Consider the following 13,556-nt stretch of genomic DNA (forward strand, 5'->3'; position numbering starts at 1 on the left):
AAATATCTGACCAAATCAATTTTATTCCAGAGCATGTATAGCGGATGGTATCAAAATCATGCCTTGCTTGCCAAATCAGGGCTTTTCCTTTCATCAAGCCCAGGTCGTTTCCACCCAATTGTATCAACAGCATGTCAGGTTAAGGGCCAACAAGCTCCGCCAACAACATCTTGAGAAGACCATTCCAATGTAGGCCTTGTCTGGCCAACCATTCGACCATGTCAATGTCACTGAGACCAAGGTGGGAACCCATATGGCTGGATTGAGCTTGTCACGCTGTCCAATATATCATACTATGCCCACAGATGAGGATGCGAATTCTACCAAAACATGATAAAGAAACAGGAGTCAAGAAGCTTACTTTGTAGGATGAATCGTGCACATGCATTTCCTGAAAGCAGTGGATCGCCATCTACCAATGCATTTAATCGATCTACTTTCCAATCCCATGGCCATAGTCATGGAGGATGATTTGAAAAGAATGTGTACCAAGTGCCAGGCCCCTTGTTTCAGCATGTTGATCAATCCCCTCTGACTAAATTTCAATTTTGGACAGTGGCAGCTAAGGCTTTGGCTAACCCTTTACACTTAGTTTTCAAAGGCCTGTCAAGACAGGAAGGTCTTCAATTCCCTGTAGAACAAGATTAGGCAGGGTGCCAGTCTAAATTCTTTGAGAAGAGAGTTTAATTGACTCAAAATTTGTTTAAGACTTGTAAAATCAAAATATATGGTTGTGGCTTCTTTCCCTGAGAAACCCGGGGGGAGGGGGGATCAAACCTGTCCTGGTTCATAAATTCCACAACTTCATATCACGCTATCATATTCAAAGAAACCTTATGGTTGCAGTCCTTGAGTTTTGAAGTTGCAGCATCGTGTCTTAAGATGTGTCACCACTTCATTAGCAGTCTACAAGTCTATGCATCTGCACTGCAGAAATAATGCAGTTTGATCCCACTTTAACTGCCATGGCTCAATCCTATGGAATCCTGGGATTTATAGTTTGTTGTGACACCAGAGCTCCCTGACAGACAAGGCTTAACAAGGCTGAGGGCATAGACAGTTATTCACCTGTACCTAGTTGGAGCTTTCAGGAGCCTTCCTCCAAGGAATTTGCTTTTTTCTTCCCCAGAAAGAGTAGAACTAAACAGCTGGTGAAAATCCCATGCCCTTTACACTTCCCTAACATAAATACATCAAGACATTTCTCCTGGTTGTAGGTGACAGACATCTATGCTGACAGCCTGACATTTCCTTCATGTGTTCACACTCTTCTAAGAATAATCCCAAGCAGTTGGAGCAAGGGAAGCTGGGTTAGAAAACCATAGAAGATGGAAATCGACAAGGTTGCCTGGGAAGCTAAAGATTCTGTTGACTCTTCTGGGGCCACCATCCTGGCTGCTGTACCAGCTGCTTGGGGGGAAGTGACCTGAGTGGTTTTGTTGGCTCCTGTCAAAGCTGCCACGAACAGAGTTGCTGAACAGTTATTGACCCTGTCTGGCAAGTCTGCATGGAAAAGCTTTCGGCGTCTCCCCCTTTTCTCATTCAGATTTTCAGCCAGCTCAGCCATGGCTCATTGCTGTGGTTGCACCTTCTCCTAACTGACAAGTGAACTAATCCCAAATGTTACTACTTGGCAGATATTGATGGCCACTTCTGGTTTGAAGCTGTATCTGCACTGCAGCATAAATGCTGTTTGATACTGTTTTAACTGGCATGGCTCAATGCTATGGAATTTTTGGAGTTGTAGTTTTATGAGATATTTAGCCTTTTCTATCAGAAGAGAACAACTAATGACAAATTTCAGGAGTCCAAGCACCATGGCAGTTAAAGCAGTGTCAGGTGACATAACACTGTATGGCAACAGCCTGAATGAACAGCTTCCACTTCTCAGGCTTCAACAAGTTGGACCAGCAAGACTTAAGCAGTTGTGTTCTTTCAGCTTATCACCATTTCTTCTAGTATAAGGCTTTCATGTACAACCAGGCTTCAGTTATCTTATCATTACACTGAAGGGAAGCCAATTTCCCCTCAAAAAGCACCATAACTGGTCTGAAGGGATGTGATAGCTTGAGGCTTCAGGCATAGTTCAAATACAATACATGTCTCTAGTGGTACTTTTCCTTACTGATGCTCTTGAAGTGTTTATCTTACTGACTGCATCAGCTAGACAACTTCAGATTTCCATTTGTGTGTGTGTTTGTGTGAGTGCATGTGCAAGTGTGTATGCGTGGTGACATATGAAGTCAGTGTCAGTTGTTAGACACTCCCTGCTTCCATTTCACATCCTATCATACTTGGATAGACCTGCCAATTCGTAAGCAGACAGATTCCATATTCCATAACTTGTGTGGAATATCCAAGAAGGAATGCCACAGAGTTCTGAAGCCTAAGCTGCTTGAAAAGCAGCTGAAATCTATTAACAGGATTACATTAGCAGCAGTAATGAGCTCCTATATGGTACTGGAAAAGTACCATGTAAATAACAGATTTTTAGCTTCAATTACACTTTCTTGTTATCTTTGTTGTCTGTGTTACTTGTTGCACTTGCTAATATATTTTCTACCCACCATCCAAGATGTGCTGCTTTATCTAGTCATAAGCTTAAGTAGTACTGTATGGTGCTGCAAAATTAGTTTCCTACAAGTCCACACACACACACACACACATTTTTAAACTCTTTGAAACTATTCTAACAGGTTTTAATCTGTGTTTCTTTAATTTGCTAAATTGTTGAATATGTTCTAATCTCTTATAATCATTTTTGTCTACACTGATTTAAGTTGGTCGAGTTGATTTTGTTGTATGACACCCTGTGACTTTTAAATTGAGAACAGCATAAAAATGTTTTACAAATAAACAGACACCAGAACAGTGATGGTGTTGGTGAAAATGTCAACTATAATCACCATCTCTCTCTTTCTCTCTAAAAAAACCCCCAACAGCTGCAAAAACATGGGGAAAATTTTCAATATTCTGACAAGCATTGCCAACATGCTATCGTATCCTTAATACAAGCAACATTCAGACCTCAGAAATGGCTGTGTTGATAGGAACCAACTTTCTATTTAAATGGAATAGCCACCATAATTGAGTCCTCATCCTGGTAACAGTAACAGACTCCCACACTGAGATGATCTAACTTAAGAACGTCTCTGTTTTGCATGTAAGAACTCCTCTTTTGCACATCCTACTTCTTCTACCTCTTTGCCCCACTACTTCCAGTCAATCTGTTCCATTCTAAAATCAATTTCTCCCTTGAAAAAATTTAATACTTATCATTAGGATATTTCATTATTTCCTTCTAAAACAGTCCATGGCAGAACAAATCTCAACTTTCTTTTAATTTTTTACAGACATCAATTGCTGGGTGTAATTTGACTGGTCACATCTCAACTCAAACATGTATTCACTGTTTTCCCTGAGCTTTGGTTCTCCAAGTGGGTAGAAAACAATTTCATTTCATTTATATTTTCCTTCTAAAATATTCATTTTGTGCCTACCATGCATTGCAATGGGATGCAATGCATCGTGTTAAGAAATCTGAACTTTTCCAAGGCTTGTGTTGTTTTGGTAACGAAGCTATGGGTTCATTAAAAAAATGTGTGTGACTAAAATTTTGCATATTTCAATAATGTAGACAAATTTGAAACACTCAAGGGGAGAAATATGATAAAAGCACTAAGAAAAATGCACAGGTTTCCATGTGAAAAGACAACAAAAGATTTAAAACTAGGATGGATGAGAAGGCCAGTTTGATTCTAAGTAATACAATGAAAATGAAACCTACAAATTGTCACATCCCTATGTCTAACCCAATGGATATTATTCAAGTTAGATCATCTCAGTGTGGGAGTCTGTTACTGTTACCAGGATGAGGTCTCAAATATGGTAGCTATTCCATTTAAATAGAAAATTGGTTCCTATCAACACAGCCATTTCTAAGGTCTGATTGTTGCTTGTATTAAGGATATGATAACATATTGAAAATGCTTGTCAGAATATTGCAAAATTTTCTCCATGATTTTTAAGGCCTGGTTAAAAAAAAGACATGTGAAGCCAGCATTTCCATTTCAGATTTGTGTCAGTGGGTGAAATATGCAGTGGTGTTTATGACTGAATGATCCCCCCCACACACACACACACAAACCCTAAAGACAGTGCATTTCTAAGGATAGATGTTGTTATTATTTTCCTTCTTTATATCTCCTAATCATGGCCAGCCAAGACATTTTGCTGCCTAAGGCAGAATGCAAAAAGCCACAAATGCCCCTCATCCAAGTCAAGGTGCATAATACTTAGAGCAATCCACATTAATTTGGTAGGTAAGGCAAATAAATAAATAAATCCCCAAAACACTTCCTTCAGCTCTGGCAGTAAATGCTATGATAACAAAATAGGTAACTAACAATTTGCTGTCCTTTTATGACAACCAAAATCCATTGCCTGAAGCTGCTGTCTCACTTTATCAGATGGTTTATCTAATGGAAGTGCATGATGCCTGCTCCAAATAATTACAGCAATGTTCTCAATATTGTTGAACATTCATTGTGCCTGGCATAAATAAAGGGATCTGTGCTTATGGCATGTAATCTGATAGAGTGTTCTTGTTAGGATAAGATTTTTTTATTTAGCTATTTTATTTATTTATGGTATTTATACCCCGCCCTTCAGCCCTAAAGGCTATCAGAACGGCTTACAATTATTATTTTTAATTAGATGGTTCCCTGCCCTCAGGCTTACAATCTAAAAGAAACAACACAAAAGGAGAAGGGAATGGTGGTGGGGAAGGGGATGAGGTCCAGTGTTTATTCTCTCCCTCTGAGGCCTGGACCAAGGCAGATGGACTGGAGGGTGGGCTCTTCTTCTTCAGGCTAGCCCTGATGGAGTTGGGCCTGCCTGGTCACTCCCTCACAGGCCGAAGGATGACAGTTGTCATGGAGAGAGGGCTCTCTTTCTTCAGGCTAGCCCTGATGGAGCTGGGCCTGCCTGTTCACTCCCTCACAGGCCGAAGGAGATTTGGTGATAATGTGTTCACATAAGTTAATCAGTAAAGTACAATAGAGGTTCAGATGTTGTGATGAACTTACAGTACTGGACAACTGAGTTGATGAGAAATATTGGCAATTCTTAGCAATAGTTCCTGAAGGTTTGACACATAGAAAGTGTGGATTGTTTGCCGCTTGAAATGATATCCCTGATTTTCAGGTGGAAAAATAGCTTAAGGCCTCATGCAGTCCAACATAAAAAAATTTTTTTTTGAGGAATCTCTCATATCTCCAGTAATGTTTTTGGAGCCACTGAGGTTCCAGTAAGATACCAGCAATAACATGGTTGAAGATGCTGCCCAGTATTCCTTCTTCTTTTTCATACCCCTTTTTTGCTTTCCTTCCAACCTGTTCATCCAATGATTTGAACAGTGTGGAAGTCACTAAAAAGATGCTGCATGTGATGATGTTTTTGATTTGTTTTGTGTACTTTTACTTCTAAAAGTAGGACTTAGCCCTTGCCTGCATGGGCAAAACAAACAAATAGACAAACAAACAAAAACATGTGGATACTGTCTGCTTCCATGATGCTTACAACTTTTGGTGAAATATTACTGTTTTCCCTGGTGAATGTACCTTTGCCCTGGAGTTAACAAAGTTGTGGGAAGGTCTGCTTTTTCTTTTACCAAAGCCCCAGGGTTAGGGTGGGATTTTGTGGTGTTTCAACAGCTGGATTGGGCCCCAGTTTGGGCCAGCCAGCTGTTTTCATGCCACTTGCCTTGCCATTCCCCTTCCTTGCACTGAACAGATTGTCTTTTACCTATGAAAGGTGACATGAACAAATCTATGAAGTGAAAGATTGTAGGTGTAACCTATATTTGAAGCATTCAAGAGATACATAGATTATTACCAGAATCTAGCAACTACAAAAGCAACAATATAGCAATACTGTGCAGGTGTGTGCACACATGCATACATGCACATGTGTGTGAATACTGTTGAATTCAGACTAGGTGAAAAAATTCAAATACTGTTGAATTCAGACTAAGTGAAACTTTTTAAGATTTTGGTGACATATGGCACAATATGTTTGCACCTATTGCACACCATCTGTCGTCTAGGCTTAAATGCACATTCATTTTACCTATAATTTGTAAAGAAAATGAAGAATGGAAATGACCCATGTGAAACTATTTAAGATTTAAACAGGTGCTTCTATAGACATAAAACATATTTCTGACTATAAAATGACGGTTCACTTATTCCCATGTGGTAATCTGACTATTACTAACACAAATACACACACCAAAACTCCCACACTTAACTCCTTCTGGTCCTATCCAGTATGCTGGAAAAGAAAAATACTAAACTAAACTGTATCTCTTTAACAACTCAGCATCTCCAAACAACAACAACAACAACATAAAATTCTAATGTTGCATTGATGGAATTAATTCCTCATATTGCAAAATATTTATAATATTTCAGATTGAAAATATTTTTAATCTGCCAATACTTGAACAATTTGTACACCCCCTCTGAAGTGAGTTCATGAAAGTGTAAATGGGTTTTAACAGGTGATCCTCCATCAAGTACAAGTAATGGCAACAAACATTAGATAACAATGTGAGCCTCTAAACACCACTACTGCCTCCTCCCAGGCCAACGGCATTCTGGCTGAATGCTCATTTTTCATTTTCTGTGAAGGTAAATACAGATTGTAGCATACCTGCTCTGTCAAAATTTGCTAGAAAAGAGGAAGCCTAACCCTTCACCACACAAGATGGCTTTGGGTGCTCACAAGAGTGTCTTAAGGTATAAACCTCTCTATTGCCCCAGAGTCTCAGACCAGTGTCACAAAGCTAACTCCACAGTAGCATGAAATAAATGAAAAGGGCAATCTCAATTATAGAGTTCCCAATGCTAATTGTGGGGTTACCTAATTTTTAGCCCTACACAGCCCCCAAGGTGACTAGGTAAATCTATACTGTTAATAAGGACAGTCATATGTGTACCTCACAGAGCCACAAGATGCAAAGAAGATTATAATGTCTTTGTAGAACTTTCACTATGAAAACATTTTTAATGCCCAACATCAGAGCAGAATGAGGCAGATTTTGGGAAATGATAGTAAGATGCAGGGAGGTAGAGCTATGCATGTTTTTAAGAATTGCTAGCTTTCAGAAAACCACCAGGTGATGTCACTGAAAATTTCAGAGCTCCTGCACATCTACAGTAGGGATACAGATGTCAGGGCAAGCACTGCTAGGATAGAATAATGTGTGATATTTGTGTATGAAGTGGCTTTAAAGCCACTACAGACCTCAACCTAGAGCTTTCTGGCTGAACACAAAAATGTTTGTTTTGCACTCGTACACACACTGTAACACTAAAAAATCCAGAAGTGAGGGAAACTGACTGAGGAGAGAATCACTGGGTACATGCACTTGGGTCTATCATGATATTTAAAACAAAGTAGGGAGTGGAGTGTCAGTGTGACAAATCATAGCACAGGTACTGGGAGTAACAGTGTTGAGTCTGTAAACAACAAAACAACCTCATATGTGCTGTAGTTGCAAGTAATGCATATACTAGCCAGCCATTAAAAAGGAAACCACATCCCATTCTGGTTTGTCATATTGCCTTGTAAACTGGTCCTCGCCAGATGGATCCATTCACACTACAGGACTACAGAACTACTCTTCCACTTAACTGCCATGGTTCTGTCCCATGGAATCCTAGGACCAACAGTTTTGGTATAAATATTTGAAATTCTCAGCCAGAGAACTCCTCAAGTAACTCATCAAACTATAGACTCCAGGATTTCAAAGGATTGAGCCATGGTAGTTAAAGTGGAATCATTGTGTTTTAATTATGTAGTGTGAATGGGTCACTGCTTTCCTCTCATGCCTGTTTCTAAGATCAGAATAGCAGAATAGAGAGGTCAGAATTCCTAACCTAGACCTCAACTCCTTGCCATTGTGACATCAAATGGACCCCCCCTGTTAGAAGTGCATTTGGGACACTTTTTGAACTGATTAAGAATTCTACTTCCCTGCAGGATTTTAATTTGTTTCAATTTGGTGCCCGCTAGTTCATGAAACACCACTTTGAAACTTTGGTGATGGATACAAGGAGGTATTTTGTCTGTCACAAAACATAATTCCCAATTTTTACCTACTGGCCATGCTAGCTGGAGGATTAGGGGATTTGTAGACCAAACATAATTTCCCTAAACTGTGCTATCCCTCACCAACACCCCAATCCTCATCGTCTTCTGAACCTGGAGCCTAACACCAAGGCTGACTGCTAGAAGTGGCAATAAACAGAGTGAGAGAACTAGATACTTGCCCTTCCTGGCTAATTCAACAGGCCAGAGTGGCTGAGTGGGTAATGGAGGTGATCAGTGATTCTTTACAATGAGGCAGGATTTCAACATGCCTGAAAGAGACTGTGGTAAGACTTTTTTTTGGGAGGAAGGGAAATCTTCCCTGAATCTTAGACCCAAAACAGATTGGTCAAAAGCACTGTGCTGCCACTGATATTAGGGTTCCAGAGCACACAGCATCCACATGGTCCAGAACCCTAACACATATGGATGGCACCATCTTTGTGTGGTGCTGTCCATACGTGGCACACATGCACGATGCAAGTACTGTGCCACATATGCACTGCCAGGTGCCACGCTTGCATCTTGGATGCGTCACAGTGTGCCAACGGTTTTCTGGGTTCTTTTTGGTCTGGAGGGATGCTGCGCAGTTTGGCTGCTGCAGCATCCCTCTGGAAGGAAACATGCTGCGTCCAGTCCAGCCTTTGAGACAGGTATGTACTGGACCTTACTATATTGGACAACTGTAGGAAGGTCTCCAACCTTCCATTTTTGGGCAAGGCAACAGAACCTGGGGTGGGTTTTCAAGAGGTTCCTGGATGTGGAGTATTAGCTAGATACATTTCATTCTGTTTTCAGGATTGTTTATGGGATAGAGACAACTTTTGTCACTTTGGTAGATGACTTATGCAGGGAACTGGATGGAGGGACTGTGCTCCTATTGGTTCTGCTGGATCTGTCGGGGGCTTTTAATACCATTGACCATGGTATCCTTCTGGGTTGTCTCTCTGGAATGGGCTTAGAGGTACTGTTCTACAGTGGCTCCATTCTTTCATAGAGAGTGCTCTCAGAGGTAGGTATTGAGAGATTCCTGCTCAACTCCTTGCTCATTGGTCTGTAGAGTCCCTCAGGATTCAGTCTTGCTTGTTATGCTTTTTATCATTGACATGAAAACATTGGAAAAAGTTGTCCAGAATTTGGGTGGTCAGGTGTCAGCAGTATGTTGATGACATATAGCTCCTTTCCACCTGATTCCAATAAAGCTGTTTTTGTGCTAAACTGATGATTTACATCAGCAATGGACTGGATGAAGGCAAACAAACAGAAACTTAATCCAGACAAGATTTAATCCTGGTCAGTTCAAAGATAGATCTGGGAATAGGGATTCCGCCTGTGTTAGATGGGATTACACTTCCTCTGAAAAATGCAGATTCAGAGTTTGGGAGTACTCCTGGATTCAGCTCTGAGCCTGGAGGACCAGGTTTCAGCAGTGGCCAGGAATGCTTTTACATAGTTAAACGTAATGCAACAATTGTGCCCATTCTTGGAGAAGTCAGGTCTGCCCATGGAGATACATACCTTCATTACATCCCATTTGAAAAGTGCTCAGAAATTTCATTTCACTCAAAGAGCTTCAGCCAGGTTTTTAACTGGGGCAGGTTGTACGGAACACACAACTCCCTTGTTTAAAAACAAAACAAAACAAAAACATCACCAGAGAGGTCAGAATGGCCCTATCCTTCATCATCTTATGTCAGCTGGTCAAAACACTTTTGTGCCATGGGGCTTTTACAAAGTGTCTCGGGCTGGGCTTTTAATGCTTTATGGTACCATTTTTAAATTTATATATTGTCTTTTAATGAATTTTAGTATTTTAATGCTTTAACCTTATAAATTATTTTTTTAAATTTATGTTTATAGTTTATTAATACTTTTGTATTATTTTTTAATTTGTTTTGTTTTAAATAAGTGGTTAGCTCCCTGTGTCCCATTATTGGGACAAAGTAAGTATATAAATGAATAAAATAGTAGTAGTAGTAATAGTAGTATTGAGTAATAGCCTCATCCAAGCAATGGGCTAAAATGTAGCTACAAGGAATGAAAGACTATTTCTCTTAAAGTGGGAATGAAACTAACAATGTCTCAATGAGGCTGTGAAAATGACAATCACCCTCTGTGACTGACCTTAGGAATGCTGATTGCCTAGGTGCAAAAGCAGGACATCAGCTTGAAATGCATCTCATTAATTATGAACCAAATCAAAATTTCAAGAAAAGTTAAGGAAAATGCAACATGGGATATACAGTGAATGAAATAAAACATGTATGTGAGAGTCAGGGTGACTCAGCAGAAGCAATTAGAAGCCACACAGGTGTAAAACGTAATGGAATTAGCAAGTCCTAAATGCCAAGGACAGAAATGTAAAGTGGATAATTGAACACACCTGAGAATTGTTAAGTGGTCAAGGCTGAGATGATGAAATCATTAATTGTAGGTTGAACCAAGAGAACCAATGAGAGTGGATGTACACGCCCACTGGGTGGAAACAGACAACAGTGGGTGGTATTTTGCAATGACTATAATAATGGCTATGAATCCCAATGTATTTTGTGGGTAGTAGTGGATAGTAGTGAGGAGTATTGGAGTTGTGTTGGATAGTTTTGGAGCTGTATATAGTAGAATAAAGTAGATCTTTTATATAAGACTACTGAGTTGTCTGGTGTCTTGAGTGAAGATACAAGAGCCAGCTGGATCCTGAAGAAGTGGGAAGACTTCTGTGGAAGCAAGAGTGAGAAGGCTTGGAGAGTTTGTCAGGGTCTTCAGCCTATTCTCTGTAACTCTGCTGCTTTAGAGCAAAGCTTTAACCACTGGCCAAAACTGGTCAGCGCTGGTGCGTAACAAGGTGGTGAGTTCGAGCCAGAGGTGAAGAGCAACAACTCCCATCATCCCTGACAAGGGTTATGGGCCCAGTTACTGCAGCACCCAGCATCCACAGAAGCTGAAAGTTCCAGAGAGTGGAAGACAGATCAGAGCAAGCTGTTTGCGCTGCACTGATAAGCTCCGTGAGTAACTCCTCCTGTGTTTTGATTAAGCCCGAAAGGGGTCAGCTGTGCATACTCAGAAGGACTGTGTCAATTGAGTCACTGCACAAATTAAGATGGAGATTTTGAAGTTTAGTAAATTGAATAGAAGCAACTACTCCACCTGGAAGATTTATGCCCAGTCTCTACTAGTAAAAGAAAGTTTATGGGCCACAGTTGAAGCCGGGCTGCCAGCTGATCCTAATGCAGCCACGAAAGAGAAAGATAATAAAGCCAAGGCTTGTCTTTTCCTAATGCTGGAAGAAGACTTGATTAATGACGTAAGGGATAAACAGACCGCGAAAGATGTGTGGGAAACACTTCAAAGACTACACACTCCTTCAACTGCCTTTGCAAAAATGCTATGGTCTAAGAGAATTTATAGGCAGAAGATGGCAAAAGGGCAGTGTGTGATAGAACATTTAAAAACTATGCAAAACTTGTTTGTGCAGGCTGAGCTAAGAGGAGTAGAAATAAGTAGAGAACAGCAGTGTTATATTTTGATTGAATCATTAGATCCTTCTTGGAGCAACATTACCAATGCTTTGCAAAACTTACCGACAGAAGAATTGACGAGAGACTTAGTTGTGGCCAGGATTCTGGAAGAAAACCAGAGGAGGTTGTCTGAGAGAAGTGACGCAGCAACTTCTAAGAGCGTGCCAAGTGAGCAAGCCAAGCCTGATGTGTGTGGGCTGGACCAGGCAGCTTCTTCGAGGGAGCAAAGAAAATGTTTCTACTGCAAGAAGATAGGACATCTACAGAGGCACTGCAAGCAGTTGGCTGCTGACAGAAGCAAGCAAGAGAGCAGATGGCAACCACGGCACGGCCAGAGGCAGAAGCAGTCCAAGCCGCCATTTTTGAAGGACAATAGAAATAATAATAAGGTGTTTGCAACCATGATTAAGGAAAAACGAAATGCAAACTCCAAATGGCTTGTAGATTCAGGAGCCTCGACCTCCATGTGTAATAACATTAATTTAATTAGTGATAAGAAGCCAGCCAATGTAAATGCGGTAGTTTTGGCTGATGGGAATGAGCTCAGTACTGTAAATCAAATGGGAACAGTTTACATTCCAGGGCTAAAGGAAAACTTTAATGATGTTTTGCATGTAAAAGAATTAGAAAACAATTTATTATCAGCGAGCAGATTAACAGACAGAGACTACATAGTCACATTTGAAAAGAACTTGTGTAAAATAACATTGAATGGAGAATTGCGTGGCATAGGTTTGAAAAAGGATAAGCTTTATTTCTTAGAAGAAAATGTTGATAATTACAAGGTAGAGAATGCTAATAGTATTGATAATGTTCCATTGCACAAAGACTGCATACATGAGCTCCACAGAAAATTTGGCCATGCTAGTTTCAAGTGTTTAAAGAATTTAATAAGCATGTGTCCAGATTTAAAAGTAGCAGAATGCAAAAATCACTTGGATTGCACTGTTTGTAATCAAGTGAAGGTCAGAGCTTTTCCAGTTGCTAAGAAATCCCAAAGAATTGCTCAAAGACCATTTGAATTTGTACATGCTGATGTAGCCCAAGCTAATTGTTTGTCATTAGGAGGAAGCAAATATTTCCTAGTAATTGTGGACAGATATTCAAGGTATGTTTTTGTAAGAATATTGAAAAATAAGTCTGATGCTGGACAAAGTTTGAAAGCATGGGTAAGAATGGTAGAAAGACAATTTGATAGCAGAGTTGGAACAATTGTTACAGATAGAGGTGGCGAATTTTTAAACAACCAGCTATATAATTGGTTTCAAAAGGTGGGGATAAGACATGAAACCACTAACCCTGCTTGTCCAAGTGAGGATGGTTTAGCTGAAAGGAAAATCCAGGACATTAAGAGGATATCTGCTTGCTTGATGGCAGATGACAGCTTTTGGGGTGAAGCTACTCTGACTGCTATACACATAAGTAACAGGTTGTTTCATTCTGAGATTGAAGACACTCCCTACAGGGTCTTATATGGGAGAGTGCCAAATTTTAAATATTTAAGAGTCTTTGGACAATATGCACATGTATACATACCTGCTTGTTTTAGGAGAAAAGGAGAACCCAAGAGTAAAAGGCTAATGTTTTTAGGATACTCAGGGAACAGCTATAAGTTTCTTTTAGGAGGAAGAGAAGTACAGTACTCTAGGTCTGCAAATTTTGAAAGACATGCTGGCTGGGACAAGCTGCATGCCAACAAGGAAGTGTTCTTGAGGTTAGGTAGCTGAAGTGAGCAGGAAGCACAGACTGAACCAACTTCAGGAAACAGAGGGGTTTCAGTCAAGCCAGAAGCCTCTACTAGCAGTAGTGGTAGCACCTCTGATGGGGAGACACAAACAAGACCAGTAACCACTAGAATGACAGAAGACAAGAGATTTAGCAGAAAGA

The sequence above is a fragment of the Sceloporus occidentalis genome, unplaced genomic scaffold (genome assembly GCF_023333645.1).
Source record: "Sceloporus occidentalis isolate IW3139 unplaced genomic scaffold, rSceOcc1.0.p SCAF_2, whole genome shotgun sequence".
NCBI classification, from domain to species: Eukaryota; Metazoa; Chordata; class Lepidosauria; order Squamata; family Phrynosomatidae; genus Sceloporus; species Sceloporus occidentalis.